This window comes from Heliangelus exortis, chromosome W (assembly GCF_036169615.1).
Source record: "Heliangelus exortis chromosome W, bHelExo1.hap1, whole genome shotgun sequence".
Lineage (NCBI taxonomy): Eukaryota > Metazoa > Chordata > Aves > Apodiformes > Trochilidae > Heliangelus > Heliangelus exortis.
The window spans coordinates 4,088,764-4,105,561 of record NC_092453.1 but is presented as its reverse complement, the minus strand read 5'-3'; the positions used below and the strand labels follow the sequence as shown (position 1 = coordinate 4,105,561).

General features: G+C 46.9%; 1 non-coding gene across 1 annotated transcript; it reads right to left on the bottom strand.

Moving 5' to 3' along the window:
- Window positions 1–344: 344 nt before the first annotated feature.
- LOC139789321 (U6 spliceosomal RNA) lies at window positions 345–412 on the bottom strand. The gene has a single exon (XR_011723142.1). It is a non-coding gene; the product is annotated as a U6 spliceosomal RNA (small nuclear RNA).
- Between the last annotated feature and the right edge of the window lie 16,386 nt (window positions 413–16,798).

Sequence of the window (16,798 nt, the reverse complement as noted above, 5' to 3'; positions counted from 1 at the left end):
GCGGTTACTAGACCATGGCACTAAGTGCCATATCCAGCCTCTTTTTAAATATTTCCAGGGATGGAGAATCCACTACTTCCTTGGGCAGCCCATTCCAGTGTCCGATCACCCTCTCTGTAAATAAATTCTTTCTAATATCCAACCTAAACCTCCCCTGGCACAACTTGAGACCATGCCCTCTTGTCTTGCTGAGAGTTGCCTGGGAAAAGAGACCAACCCCAACCTGGCTACAACCTCCTTTCAGGTAGCTGTAGAGAGTGATGAGGTCTCCCCTGAGCCTCCTCTTCTCCAGACTGAACAGCCCCAGCTCCCTCAGCCTCACCTTGTAGGACTTGTGCTTGAAAACGCAGGGGCCATGCCAATCTTCTCTGTATCATTCCAATTTTAGTATATGTGCTGCCAAAGCGAGCACAGTACAAGTGATAATTGAGTTTACTGGATGGTATGGATTCGGTGGCCTGGCATACCAGATCCAAAGAGATAGAGAGGCCTGGTAGACACTGGTGCACAGTGCACCTTGCTATCTTCAAATCACAAAGGAGCAGACTATTTCTGTCTCTGGAGTCGCAGGTGGGTTTCAACAACTGACTGTAGTGGAGGCTGAAATGAACCTTGCCAGAAATGATTGGGAGACCCACCATATAATGACTGGCCCAGATGCTTCATGGAGCCTTTGTATAGACTTTCTCCAGAAAGGGTGTTTTAAGGACCCAAAGAGGTATAAGTGGGCCTTTGGTCTAGCAGCTGTGGAAATGGAGGGCACTGACCAACTGTCTACCTTGCCTGGTCTTTCGGATGACCCTCCTGTGGTGGGCCTGATGAGGGTAGAGGAACAGCAGGTACCAACTGTATCTAACACAGTACATCATTAGCAGTACCGTACCAACAGAGACTCCCTGCTCTCCATACAAAGTCTTATTCCACAACTAGGGATCCAAGGGGTGATCAGCAAGACTTGCTTACCTTTCAACAGTCCTATATGGCCAGTGCGGGAACCTGATGGAGAATGGAGATTAGTTGTGGACTACTGTGGTCTAAATGAAGTTACACCATCAATGAGTGCTTCTGTTCCAGATAGTTTGGAGCTTCAGTATGAACTGGACTCTAAGGTAGCCAAATGGTATGCAGCTACACCTGGAACAACTGCCTCAGGGGTAGAGGCATAGTCCCACCATCTGCCGTGCACTGATCCACACTGCACTGTACAATCACATCCTATGGATGTGGTCAGCAAAATTGCAACCATGTCTTCACCCACTAATAAGAAACCTAAACTAATAATAACCTTCTTGGGTACAGTGAGATTTTGGAGGATGCACATGCCTGGGTACACTCAGATTTTAAAACCCCTTTATGATGTCACCCGGAAAAATGCTTTCACTTGGGGCCCTGAACAGCACCAGACCTTTGAGCAGATAAAACAAGAGATAGTCCATGCAGTGGCCCTGGGACCTGTGCAAACAGGACAGGAGATTAAAAATGTGCTCTACACTGCATCTGGTGATAATGGTCCCATCTGGAACCTCTGGCAGAAAGCACCCAATGAGACTCGAGGTCAACCCTTTGGGTTTTGGAGTTAGCAGTATAAAGGTTCAGAGGCCAATTTTACACTCCAACTGAAAAAGAAATATTGATTGCTTATGAAGGAGTTCGAGCCACTTCAGAAGTGGTTGGTACTGAGGCAATGCTCCTCCTGGTACCCTGTCTGCCAGTTCCGAACTGAATGTTTAAGGGGAGGATCTCATCTACACAACATACCACTGATGCCACCTGGAGTAAGTGGATTGCCTTGGCAACACAATGAGATCAAATAGGGGGCCCTGATCATCCAGGCATCATGGAGGTGATTGCAAACTGCCCAGAGGGTAAAGATTTTGAGATGCCACCAAATGAGATAGTGAACCGTGCTGAGGAAGCCCCTTCATATAATGAACTTTCAGATGATGAGAAGTTTGCTCTCTTCACCGATGGATCCTGCCATCTTATAGGAAGTCATTGGGGGTGGAAAGCAGCAGTTTGGAGTCCTAAACAACAAGTCGTTCAAGCATCTGTGCGGGATGGTGAATCAAGCCAGTTTGCAGAGGTAAAAGCCATCCAGCTGGCCCTAGAGATTGCTGGAAGGGAAAAGTGGCCAGTGCTTTACCTCCCCACTGACTCATGGATGGCAGAAAATGCCTTGTTGGGGTGGCTGAAGGGATGGAAATGGGACAACTAGTAGCACAGGGGAAGCATATTTGGGCTACCACTGTGTGGCAAGATGTCACTGCCCTGTTAGAGATGGTAAGGGTACGACATGTGGACACCCACGTACCTAAGATCTGGGCCAGTGAAGAACATTGATAAAATCATCAAGGGGACCAGACAGCTAAAGTGTTTCAAACAGATTTAGACTAGGAGCACAGAGGTTAGCTGTTCTTAGCTCACTGGGCCCATGGCACTTCAGGTCACCAAGGGCAACATGCAATGTAGCAATGGGCCTGTGACCGAGGGGTGGACTTAACTTTAGACACTATTACACAGGTTATTCATGATTGTGATGTATGTGCAGCCATCAAACAAGCTAAATGGTTAAAACCTTTTTGGTACAGGGGACACTGGTGTAAATACAAGTATGGAGAGGCCTGGCAGATACATTACATCACACTCCCTCAGACTCATCAGGGTAAGCGCTATATCCTCACAATGGCTATGTACTCATAATGGTTGAAGCAAGCACTGGGTTGTTGGAAACATACCCTGTGCCTCATGCCACTGCCCGTAATACTATTCTGGAGGTTGAAAGATAAGTACTGTGGCAGCACAGTACCCCAGAGAGGATCGAGTCAGACAATGGGGCTCATTTTAAAAACCATCTAATAGACAATTGGGCTAAAGAGCATGGTGTAGAGTGGATATACCATATTCCCTATCATGCACCAGCATCTGGAAAAATTGAACGCTACAATGGCTTGCTGAAAACCACCCTGAAAGCATTGGGTGGTGGGACTTTCAAAAACTGAGATATGTATTTGGCAGAAGCCAGCTGGCTAATTAACAGCAGGGGATCTATCAATCAAGTCAGTCCTGCTCAGTAAGAATCATAGAATTGGCTGGGTTGGAAGGGACCTCAGAGATCATCAAGTCCAACCCTTGATCCACTACCGCTGCAGTTACTAGACTATGGCACTGAGTGCCACATCCAGTCTCTTTTTAAATATCTCCAGGGACGGAGAAGCCACTACTTCTCTGGGAAGCCCATTCCAATGTCTGATCACCCTCTCTGTAAAGAAATTCTCTCTAATATCTAACCTAAACCTCCCCTGGCACAACTTGAGACCATGCCCAAGACGTCTTGCTGAGAGTTGCCTGGGAAAAGAGACCAACCCCCACCTGGCTACAACCCCCTTTCAGGTAGTTGTAGAGAGTGATGAGGTCTCCTCTGAGCCTCCTCTTCTCCAGGCTGAACAGCCCCAGCTCCCTCAGCCTCTCCTCATAGGATCTGTTCTGGAGTCCCTTCACCAGCCTAGTTGCCCTCCTTTGGACCTGCTCCAGGACCTCGATATCCTTCCTAAACTGAGGGGCCCAGAACTGGACACAGTACTTGAGGTACTCAAGACCTTTTATATACAATGGATGGGGATAAAGTCCCTGTTGTGTGCGAAAGGAACCTATTGGGAAAAAATGGATCTATCCTGCTTTGGACAAAGACAAATCCATCCATAGGACTGTTTCTTCTCAAGATCCAGGACACACTTGGTGGGTTATGCAGGAGGATGGGGAAATCCATTGTCTATCACAGGGGAACTTAACTCTAGCCAAGAACATTTAGTTTAACTTTGTATAGTTTTAAATGTTATATAATAGTAATTAGTTGTATTAAGTGTTTTTTTTTTTTTTCCCCAAGATAATGCAGTGGCGTCCAAGAGTCTCAGGAACAGCTTGCAGCATGTGAGGGCATGAACCCTGACAGACCCTGTACCATCTGTCTTGCTTTGAGATACTGCCATGACGAGGATCTGCAGCCTGGACTTAACAAAAATCTTGTGTAAAGACAGGGTATAGCCGGGTGAATGAGTACGGAGAGAAATGGAATGGAATGGAATGAAATGGAATAAGAGGTGGAATGTCATCTTTTTTACATGAAGAACTAAAGGAGGGCTTTTGGACTCTGAGAAGGGTGGAACACAAAGGGAGGGGTCTATTCTTAAGCACACTGGAAAAAGAATGTCCGAACTTAGCACAGATTTGAAGCACTTGCTTTATGGGCTAAGGAACAGGAGCCCTCCTCGGATACATAGAATGTATACGATCCAGAAATGTGGGACAAAATCGGGGTCCGATTGTGGGATCTAGCAACGAGATACGATAAAACTGCTACCACGTTGTTGGGACCCTGGCGTACTGTTGTGGAATGTTAGAGAAATATGGAGAATGTTGGAGAATATTCCTGAATATTCTCGAAGAGATAGGGGGTGCAACCCCTTTACTATGCCCAACCCCATGTTTGGGAGGCCAATTAGATCGGCCCATACTCCGGTGCTACCTGCACCAGGGATTCGCTGTGCTACAGGTAAACACACCGGGTGTCCAATAAAAAGTTATGTTGGTGGCGGGGGTGTGGTCACGGGAGCACTATATAAGCGAAAGTTGCTGCGCAATAAACCAGAAGTTTGTTTATCAACCATATTGGTTGCACGAGTTTTCTTTGCCGCTCCCGCAACTGGCGCCCGAACCGTGGAAAGGCCCTGAACAATCAGAAAGTCTGAAGAGCCTTGAAAAAGTCTGAAAAGTTTCGAAATCAACAGGCAAATCCTGCAGAAGACCGATCTTCACTAGGGAAGCCTTGTGGAGGACCGAACCATCGATAGCACCAATCACAGCTCGGCAGGTAAAACCACTGAAACCAAATAACTTGGCTGGGAACGGGGCTCCAGGAAAGCACCGAAAAAGCAACGTTTCGGATGGCAATAAATTCCTCTCGACGCAGGCGTAGAGAGGCGATTCGCAACTGAAAGAAAAATGAATGAGTTCGTTTGCTGATGAGGAAGGGCTACCGGTTTTTAGTTATAAAAAGTTGTGTCACGATCCGAGTTATTATTTATATTTTGTTTGCGAGGAAATTTCAGCCACTACTCATAGACGACGCGTGAGTTTACAAAAATAACCAGGCTTTATGATTTAAACAAGTTCAAAGGATTTATTTAGGAATTATACAATTAGTTACTTTGGGGAGAAGAGTCGTTAAGAAGAGAAAAGAAAGAGGGTAATTAAGATGTTATTACCGCCCGCCGGCCTTGGCCTCTGGCTGTGGTCGGGTGCGTAGGGTCTGTCGCTCCTGCCGCCTCTGTCCCGCAGCTGAAGCCGAAGTGCCGAGAGAGGGGGGGTCCAGAAGAAAGCCGCCTCGCCGCTTTCCGCTTGGGCCTTCAGAGCTGCTTGCCGCCTTTTTGCGCCGAGCTGGCTGGAGTTTGTAGTCACGGGAGCTGGCTTACACGTGTCCTTCTGAGCTGTTGGCTCCACCGAGCTACTGGCTGCTCTGAGCTGCTGCTGCTTCGGTTCTTCTGGGGCGATTTTTATACAGGAAAAGAAAAGGGGTCCCCTTTTTGCATAAGTCCCTGATACATACAGATTTCCCGACTTCCCGGAGATGAGTCATCCTTATCTTTTACTCTTTTTGGGTGTCCTGCTACCTTTATTGTTTCCATCATGCACCAGGAGACGACCTGATAAGTATTCTTATCTTTTAGGTGTATGTCAGGCATATGGTGAGGTTAATTGACAAAATGTTGCAACATAGCAGGGAGAAAGAAAAAAAAAGATTGATTCAAGAGACAAATTTTTGTATTTTTAAAGTGTTTACATCAAGTTGTAAAAAGCCCACAAAAGGCTCGTACAAAAAGCCAATCAAAGGCTCGGATTAAGGCTGCACCAAAATAATAAAGGGATAGTTAAGCGCGAAGAAAATAGAGAACGAAGTAGCCCTAGACTTTCTGTTCTATTTCTATTCTATTCTAGACCTTTTTTATTAGTTTCTTACAGAAACGTGCCATAAAAGATGTGGATTTTAAAAAAGATTCGGCGGCGCTTGTAGCATACGGCCGCACATATCAGTTTTTTACTGACCCTGCTAACTTATTTGATGAGAAAGAATAGAAAAGCTTAGGAGATATTTTGTGGTATAAGGTAATAGAAGAGGATAAGACAGCTCGTAAGTTAATGAAACCGTGGCATACAATGATTGTTATAAACGTTTGACTCGTTTTAACGATAACAAAACTTTTATTGTAAATGAGAGAGATATATATGCAAAGCAGCGCGCTGGGCAACCAAGGCAGCACACCTCCGCCAACGGTTCGCGCCTTGGATAGGGTAAACCAGTCCTTTTATACTTTCGGTAACCCCCCTCCCTCTTAGTCCTTTATTAGTTTCTCATTGGAGGCTCTCTGCCTTCCCATCGGCCGATTCTTTGGAAAGAACGCTGGGGTTGTTGTTATCTTCTCGGCAGCAGATGGTATTCTTCGGGAGACAGGAGGCCTCGTGCAGTGCCGCGGGGGAAGACCTGGAATGTCACTAGTTAGGTTCCATCCCAGACACAACTAGGTGCAACTAGGGAGCATGTGACAAACGATCAGATCCCTCAGAGTGCATGCAAAAGAACCACAACCAGGAGAGTTACAGAGTATTTATATGGCAGTGTTACGAGTTAGCTTTAATTTTAATCCTTCCCCGGGGGCTGCCGTCCACGAATTGGCAGTGATAGAACCTTTTATTCTACTGGCGTGAGTCCACCCTCGTTCAGCAGTTCGAATCGCAGTATCTGTGGTAAAAAGAACAAGAAAAGGGCCCTCCCAGGCAGGGGTTAAGGAGCTGTCTTTAAACAATCATGTGAGAGGGTTGACTCAAGTTCCCCATACAGGAATTGAGCAGGATTCTGCAAGTTGGTAACTTCCAATCGCAATTTAGGGGAGTTCAATAAAATGCTCTCAATATTTCAATAGCCTGCTATCAGTTATCCACTTTTCTGCCTTCTGCTGCAAAATATTTCTCAAGTTATGTGGAGTATATACTATTAATTCTCCTCCCAGAGTAACTTTTGCAGCTTCCTCCACTAACAAGGCTGTAGCTACTACAGCCTGTAAACAATTGGGTCACCCGCGGCTCACAGGATCAAGTAGCTTAGAAAAATAGCCCACAGGTTTCCGAGAATCTGCCCACATCTGTGTAAGTACTCCATATAGGCTGTTCCATCATGTATATTGACAAACAAAAAGATTTCCTAATATCAGGTAAACTGAGGACTGGGGCATTAATCAAATCCTCTTTTAATGTTATGTAAATACTTATCGTCATCAGAAGTCCACTTCAGCAACCCATTCTTCTTTTCATCTGCTGAAGTTAGGACCAGTAATTTGATATTCAACCGTTGTCCTTTTATTTCTAAACCAATTCCCAACATAATCGTCAAATCCCTCCCCAACAGGTTATATTCAGCTTCAGGCACCAGTAAGAAAGTGCCTGTGGAAATCTGGTTGTTTAATCTAATTTCCACATTTTAACACATTTTTGATTAAGGGTACCGCAAAGGGTTCTCCCTTAGCCCCTACAACTTGTAATGTGTCTTGAGAGATAGTGCATCCCTGTGGAAGGGTCTGGACAGTAGATCTTTCAGCCCCTGAATCTGTAAGAAATTCAAATTCTAGTTGCTGAGGACCAATCTGTAATTTTATCAAGGGCTCTTTGCTCGTAGATGTTCCCAGCAAATAGAGCCCCTGACACCCTTAATCTTCTTCATATATCATCTCATCCTGCATCCTTTTACGACAGGAGTATTGTTTGTGTCCCTTTTGTTTGCAATAGTAACATATTAGCTCTTTAGGCACAACAGGGGGCATATTTCTCCTATTCGGTCTCGGCCTGTATTCTGTTTCTCTCGGTCTTCCTCTCAGGCCAAGGGGGGTGGGACCGAGCTCTTTTACTGCTGTAGCCAAGAGTTGCGCTTGTTGCTTTTGCTGCTCCTCATCCCTTCTTACATAAACCTTTTGAGCTTCTCTCAGAAGCTCATCCAGACCCTTATCGTGCCAATCCTCAATTTCTCCCAACTTTTTCCTAATATCACTCCAGGATTTCGCCACAAAGTGAGTTTTTAGTAAAGCCTGCCCTAAGGGTGTATCAGGGTCCAGACCTGAATATAACTGCAGATTCTTCCTCAGTCTCTCTAACCATTCGGTAGGGGTTTCATCTTTCTTCTGGCATTCTGTAAAGGCTTTATTAATATTCTGCCCCCGAGGAACAGATTCCCTAATCCCTTGCATGATAATCTCTCGAAGGTCCATCATGTGCCCCCGATGTTCTGGATTTTGATTATCCCAGTTAGGTCTCTGCATGGGCCATTTTACATCTGCAGCAGGACCTTGTTGGTGTCTCTGATCCCAGTGTCATAGACCAGCCCTCCTAATCATTTCCCTCTCTTCCATAGTAAACAAGATTCTAAGGATAGCTTGCATTTCATCCCAGGTATATATGTTAGCTCCCAGGAATTGATCAAATCTCTCAGCCACCCCCAGGGGGTCCTCTAGCAATGCTCCCATTTCCTTTTTGAAGTCTCTCACATCCATGGAACTAAGTGGTACCGAAACAAATCCAGTCCCAGGCTGAGGTCCCCCCATTGCAATTTCACGCAAAGGATATAAACCTCCTCTTTCTTTCATTCTGCTTCTTGTGAGTACCCCCCTCTCATGTTGTTCATGTTCCTTCGGCTCACTCTCAGAGGAGTCAGTCTCCTTAGCAGCCGGAGGGGGAGGATTATCACATGAAGGAGGTGACTCAATGATTCTCTCAGGTTCCCTACGTTTTCTCCTGAGTACCCTCCTCTCATACTGTTCAGGTTCCTTTGGCTCACTCTCGGAGGAGTCAGTCTCCGTAGCAGCCGGAGGGGAAGGGTTATGGTAAGGAGGAGGTGACACAAGGATTTCCTCCTCAGGTTCCCTATGCCGTCTCCTGCTCCCATCTCTGACCACAAACATCCTCGCTGGGTCACTGCCCATCCATACTGAAGCATATTCACTCTCTTCTTCATTAAAAGGTCTCTTAGCATTAACCCACAAATTTAAACTCCGGCACACCCAATTCTCAAATGTCCCATATATTGGCCAGTATACTCCCCGTTCAATTTCCTGGTTTCCCCAAACTTTTATACAATAGTATACCATGTTTTCCTTGTGTCTAGGAGAAACTTCCCAATGTCTCAACATGATTCCCAATGGGCTATCAGGGGGAATATCAGGGAGACATTCATACCCCCTCTGAATACCGGGAGGATCCTCCAACATGAGTTTATTCCACCCTTGGCCCATCTTCCAGGTGCTTTCTGTCACACAGCCCAAACGCTTCCCTCCGTTCATGGCCCAGCCCCTCGCGGGACGTGGGAACCTCACTACAAGAAGGTCCGCACTCGCTCCGCCCTTCAGGACGTCTCACTCACTCAAATCTCAATCAGGCTCACCATGGGCACCGGCTCCCCTACACCCGGGGGAACCAGCTCTTCCCGGATAGAAGTTAAAACCCCGCAACCGGAGGGTAACCCCCCGTTAGCCAGAAGAGGAACCCGACAACCGTAAGGTGACCCCTCCCCCTTTTGGCCGGAAGAGGAACCCAGCAACCGGAAGGTGACCACCCCCCCGTTTGGCCGCAAGGAAAAAACCTCGTGGTTGGAGAAAAAAAACAAAACAAAACAAACAACAAGCAGACACAGAAAAACAAGCGTCTCTGACCGCGTGGAAAGACCAGGATCAAAGAAACTTCATCCCCAGCTGCGAAAATCCCGCGGCCAGAGGCATACCCTCCCTGATCTCGTGGACGAGATCAGAGGAAACCCTCCCTAGCCGCGATAATCCCGCGGCCAGAGGAAAACCATCCCCAGCCACGAAAACCTCGCGGCCAGAGGTACACCCTCCCTGATCTCGTGGACGAGATCAGAGGAAACCCTCCCTAGCCGCGATAATCCCACGGCCAGAGGAAAACCATCCCCAGCCACGAAAACCTCGCGGCCAGAGGTACACTACACCATCCCTGGGGGAAATCGCTTAATACTCACTTGTCTCCTGTTAATCTGTTATCCGGATCTTCGTGCACAAACAAAACAGAACAAAACAAAAAGTACGGGGGAATTCTAAATTATTCCTTTACTTATATATCTCTCTCTCCTCGGTAAGATCCCTGCCGTCTATGGCACGGAGCTAGACTCCAGGTCCACCCGCAAAAGTGCGGATGGGGCGCCTACCCAGTAGAAAAGCTCCACAGCATAGAGTTCCAGGATCCGAGTCACGGCACCAATTTGTTATAAACGTTTGACTCGTTTTAACGATAACAAAACTTTTATTGTAAATGAGAGAGATATATATGCAAAGCAGCGCGCTGGGCGACCAAGGCAGCACACCTCCGCCAACGGTTCGCGCCTTGGATAGGGTAAACCAGTCCTTTTATACTTTCGGTAACCCCCCTCCCTCTTGTCCTTTATTAGTTTCTCATTGGAGGCTGTTTCGCGCTCTCTCTCTTTGTATTGGTCCCTGGTCCGCAGGTTCTGTCCCGTTGCTAAGGGAAGAGCTTCTTTGTTCTATCCCTGCAGACTTGCCTTGTGGTCTTCGACATGCCCCAACATGTTTTCCCACAAACAACCCGAACACAAACCCCGATCCTATGATTACAAACTACACCCAATTAAACATTCTAGGGAAGGATCTCTTCAACAAAACAATAAAGTAAAAATTTCGACTAGTATTTATTACAATGATTACTTGCTTGCACCGTTATCAGACAGAGAAGAAAATCGCCGCTGTAGCTTCGGCAACCTTAAAAGGGCAGCCGATACCAGATTTGCATCAATTAGGAGTTGATTACGATCCCTGTCCCCCAACGGGAGACGAAATAGTTGTACAGCTTGCTCAAAATTTCCAGTGAAGTTCCGACGCAACCGGCTGCCCCCCCCCCTCCCCCCCTTCCCTCTGATGTGGCCTGTGCCGGCCATCTTGAGCCATGTGGCTCGGGATGTACGGACGGGACGGAAGTGACCACTTGCAGCGCCGGAAGCGGACTGAATCAGAGTCTGGAAACCCTATGTCCCGCGTCATCCGGCAAGGGTGGCTCCAGGGCTGGTCCCGACCTCCATTGGGCCCCGCCTTCGGCCCCACCCCCACACCGTACGTCATCCGACGGTGTCACGGTTTAACACTGGCCCGGCAATTAAACCGAGTAACAGACGCTCTCTATTAATCTCTCTCTCCTCCCGGATAAGAAAGGAGAGAGAATAAGGGAGAGAGACTTATGGGTTGGAAACTAAACTACACAACTTTAATGAAACAGTAATGATAAATAGGAAAAATTAATAAATATATACAAATATACAAGAAAATGGATACCACATTCCTCCCCCCTTTCCCCCAATAGCTCTCACGTCACCACCGAGGCTGCAGGGCAGCTCTGGGAAAGTCCAGGCTGGACTCCTGGAGTAGGCAGCAGTTGGGAACTGGAGGCAGGAACACACAGATAAGGACTGGCACGGATCAGGACCACAGGCAGGCAAACGGACGGGATCCTTCCAGGATGCCGGGGTGAAGGAATGGGAAGCAGGAAAGGCAGGCAGCCGGAAGCTGGAAGCAGGAAATCTGGCTTGGCCCTCGTGATCCCTCAAATTTATACTGAGGATGACGTATATGGGATGGAATACTCTGTTTGGTCAATTCTGGCATCTATCTTGTCTGTTCCTCCCCAAAGGAGGGATGCAGGTGGGACCTCTTTATGTTTTCTTCAGAGCTGAGCAGTGTCCTTGGCTCTGCATACCAGTCTCTAGCAGTAACTATAAACATCAAGTGTTATCAGTCCTAGAAACACACACTGTCTGAGAAACTTGCTGTTAATTTCAGCAAGTGCAACTACTTACAAGAGACTTAGCTAAAAGCAAAAGTACAAGACAGAAAATCACCTTTATCCTGGCCCAAACCAGGACATTCCACCCCTTATTCCATACCATTTGCGTCATGCTCCAATCATTACTGTCTCTTATCCCTAAACATATCTATACACAAATTATTACTACCTCTCTGTGCTAAAATTCACTAAGTAATTCAGTCTATGATTGCAGATGCTCATCTATTGTAGCAGATTCTCAAAAGAAGGAGCAATTTTCACAGTTCATGTTCATGGTCCACAAGTTGCAGGTTGCAGATGTTAACTTCAAGGAAGTTACTGGGTGCCAGCCGATGGATCTAGTTCTGATTTCACCATCACAAAATCATCCTGAAAAACACTCACAGAACACTGTTAGTTTGTGCAATAACTCACATAACAGTAGTTAAGGTGGGATACAAGTTCATGACTCCCAAAGAGTCCATGCATTACTGATTAAGCTAAACAAGCAGAAATTAGGAATTCTCACCTAGTGTTAGATTCCCTTGTGGTACACATTGTACTTCTCCATCTTTCATCATCACCCACCAAGTGTGTCCAGGCCCTTGAGCGAAAGCAACCCCACGAATGGGTTTGCCTTTGCCCGAGGCAGGATAAACCCAAACTGTTTTCCCTAGCAGATTCTTTTCATGCACCACAGGCACTTTGTCCCCATCTACTGTGTGTAGAAGATCTGACTGGGCAGGACCAGCTCGATTGATGGAACCCCTGGTATTAACTAACCAGGTAGCTTTTGCCAAGTGCTTGTCCCAGTTTTTTGAAAGTTCCACCACCCATTGCCTTTAAGGTAGTTTTTAACAGTCCATTGTACCTTTCAATTTTACCTGAGGCTGGTGCATGATAGGGGATATGGTATATCCACTCAATGCCATGTTCTTTGGCCCAGTTATTTATAAGACTATTTTTGAAATGAGTTCCATTATCTGACTCAATTCTTTCTGGTGTACCATGTCTCCACAAGACTTGTTTCTCTAGGCCCAGAATAGTGTTCCGGGCTGTGGCATGAGGCACAGGATATGTTTCCAGCCATCCTGTACTTGCCTCCACCATTGTAAGCACATAGCGCTTACCCTGGCGGGTTTGAGGCAGTGTGATGTAATCGACCTGCCAGGCCTCCCCATACCTATATTTTGACCATCTCCCTTCATACCACAGAGGTTTCAACCTTTTAGCTTGCTTAATTGCAGCACATATGTCACAGTCGTGGATAACCTGGGCAATAGCGTCCAAAGATAAATCCACCCCTCGGTCACGAGCCCATCGATATGTTCCATCCCTGCCTTGATGACCTGAAGCATTATGGGCCCATTTGGCTAAAAACAGTTCACCTTTATGGTCCCAGTCCAGATCTATTTGGAACACTTGAGCAGCCTCATCTGCTCGTTGGTTGTTTTGGTGTTCTTCAGTAGCTCGATATGAAGGTACGTGGGCATCTACGTGACGCACTTTTACATCAAGTTTCTCTAACCTAGCAGCAATGTCTTTCCACAGTTCAGCAGCCCAGATAGGTTTATCTCTACGTTGCCAGTTGTTTTGTTTCCACTGCTTTAACCAACCCCATAAGGCATTTGCTACCATCCATGAGTCAGTATAGAGATAAAGCTTCGGCCACTTTTCTTGTTCAGCAATGTCCAAAGCCAATTGGATGGCTTTTACCTCTGCAAATTGACTTGATTCACCATCTCCTTCATCTGTTTTTGCAACTAGTCGTGTAGGATTCCATACAGCAGCTTTCCACCTTCGATGGCCTCCTACCAGACGACAGGATCCATCAGTGAAAAGAGCATATTGTTTTTCATCCTCTGGTAATTGGTCGTATGGTGGGGCTTCTTCAGCCCGTTTTACCACTTTTTCTGGTGGCATTCCAAAGTGTTTGCCTTCTGGCCAATGTGTTATTGCTTCCACAATTCCTGGACGATCAAGTCTTCCTATCCTAGCTCTCTGTGAGAGTAAAGCAATCCATTTACTCCAGGTAGCATCGGTAGCATGATGGGAAGATTCTCTACCTGTGTACATAAAACCCAGTACAGGTAATCGTGGCACCAGGAGGAGCTGTGCTTCAGTACCAATCACTTCTGAAGCAGCTCTAACTCCTTCGTATGCGGCCAGTATCTCCTTTTCAGCGGCTGTGTAGTTGGCTTCGGAGCCTTTGTAGTTTCGACCCCAAAATCCAAGAGGTCGGCCTCGAGTCTCTCCTGGAGCTTTCTGCCAGAGGCTCCATGTAGGACCATCACCTCCATCTCCGGTGTAAAGCACATTTTTGATGTCTGGCCCTGTTCGAATTGGTCCAAGGGCCATTGCCTGCACAATCTCCTGTTTAATACTCTCAAAAGCAGCTTGTTGTTCTGAGCCCCATTTAAAGTCTTTCTTCTTCCGGGTAACCTCATAGAGAGGTTTCACAATCTGATTATAAAGAGGAATATGCATCCTCCAGAAACCAACAGTTCCTAAGAAGGACTGAGTTTCTTTTTTGGTAGTTGGTGGGGCCATAGCTGTTATTTTGTTAATCACGTCCATTGGGATGTGGCGACGTCCATCTTGCCACTTAACTCCCAGAAACTGTATCTCTTGTGCAGGTCCCTTGACCTTGCTTCTTTTGATAGCAAAACCAGCCTCTAGAAGGATTTCAATTATCTTCTTACCTTTCTCGTAGACTTCCTTTGCTGTGTCACCCCACACAATGATGTCATCGATGTACTGTAGATGTTCTGGAGCTCCACCCTTTGCCAGGGTTTCATGGATCAGTCCATGGCAGATGGTAGGACTGTGTTTCCACCCCTGGGGCAGTCGATTCCAAGTGTACTGGATACCTCTCCAGGTGAAAGCAAACTGTGCCCTGCATTCTGGTGCTATAGGAATAGCAAAAAATGCATTAGCAATGTCAATAGTAGCATACCACCTGGCTGCCTTTGACTCCAGCTCATACTGAAGTTCTAGCATGTCTGGCACAGCAGCACTTAGTGGTGGAGTAACCTCATTCAGGGCACGATAGTCCACTGTCAGCCTCCACTCTCCATTAGGCTTTCTCACTGGCCATACAGGACTGTTGAAGGGTGAGTGAGTCTTGCTGATCACTCCTTGGCTCTCTAGTTGCCGGATCAGCTTGTGAATGGGGATCACAGCATCTCTGTTGACACGATATTGTCTTCGATGCACTACTGAAATAGCATTTGGCACCCGCTGGTTTATAGTTCTCAGCAAACCCACTACAAAGGATTTGTCTGAAAGGCCAAACAAAGCATGCAGCCATTCTCCATTCTCAGTCTTAATAGCTGCAGTACCAAAGGACCACCGGTACCCTTTCGGGTCCTCGAAATCACCTCCCATGAGGTAGTCTATGCCAAGGATGCACGGAGCATCTGGACCAGTCACTATCGGGTGCTTATGCCATTTTATTCCAGTGAGGCTCACATCAGCCTTCACAATAGTCAGTTCTTTGGATCCCCCTGTCACTCCAGAAATAGTGACAGATTCTGTCCCTTTTTGATTCGATGGCATTAGTGTGCACTGTGCACCAGTGTCCACCAAGGCTTTATACTTTTGTGGCTCTAATGTGCCAGGCCATCGAATCCACACAATCCAATAAATTCGGTTGTCCCTCTCCTCCACCTGGCTGGAGGCAGGGCACCTCTAAGCTTGAGCACATACAACATTGTCAGTATGTGCGTTACTGGAGTTTGCATCCCCAGTGCTCACACCTGATGTAGAGGGATCTTGAGTCACCAGCATATTTGAATTGGGTAACTCCACACTGGAGACTTGAGCAGCCATCTTTTTAGAAGGACCTCCTTTTGCCTTCGTCTTAGTCAGCAACTTACGTACTTGCTCCTCTAGGACAGCAGTAGGTTTCTGATCCCACTTTTTCATGTCCTCTCCATGCTCACTCAGGAGTGACCATAAGATTCCTCTTACTGAATTCTGTTTCTCTCGATTCTGTCTCATAGGAGGGCGTCTCTTCTTAATGGCTGCAATGCGGGGTCCTCCGTCTGTCTGAGGGGAAAGGGGTGAATGCAGTTTCTCAGATTGTTTCTTTATAGCTGAGACCCAAGCCCGACGAGGAGCTGTGACAGCATCTTCACACTCTCGTACTGTTTTAATCACATCACCCACAGTTGCATCCACATCTGCAGGAACCCATAGCATTACTGATAGTGTGTGGTTAAAAGGTAGTGGTGCAGCATGCACAAACCTTTGCAGCATAGGTCTAGGGCACGGTACGTGATAAGGATCTTCAATGCCATCAGCATTATAGATCACGTCTCGTACAGCCAATTCCTCCAGATACTTGAGAGCTTTTCCAAGTGTGGGTGCTTTGACCTGTGGGCAGTCTATTTCCTCTTTATAGGGATATCTCTCCCTTACAGCTGCCAAGAGTCGCTTCCATAGGCTGGTGGTTCCAGCCTTTTCCCCAAATGCCCGATCAATACCTGCCTCTCTGGCCAGGGATCCCAACTGTCTGGCTTCCCTCTGAGTTAATGTTATGGTAGCAGCCCCGTCCGTCCAGCATCGGAGTAACCAAGAGAGAAGTGGTTCACCTGGAAATCGGCTGTAGTCTTTTCTCAGAGTACGCAAGTCTCTCATGGAATAGGACTGAACAGATTCTGAGTCTGAGTCCTCAGCTGACTCTGCTTTAGAGTCTCTTCTAGCTGCTCTACGAGGAGAGGCAGTATCCTCTATTTCCTCTATCACCTGGTCGTCTTGTTCAGACTTGGAAGGGTTAAGGCTCATTTCTGATTTCCATTGTTTTCCTTTTCTCCTAGTTACAGGGTCAACAAGTAACTGTGTGGGCTGAGGGGGAGAGGCTGTGGTATCTGCAGCAGTAGCCGCAACAGGGCTCGTTTTCTGAGCAGCAGCAGTGTCT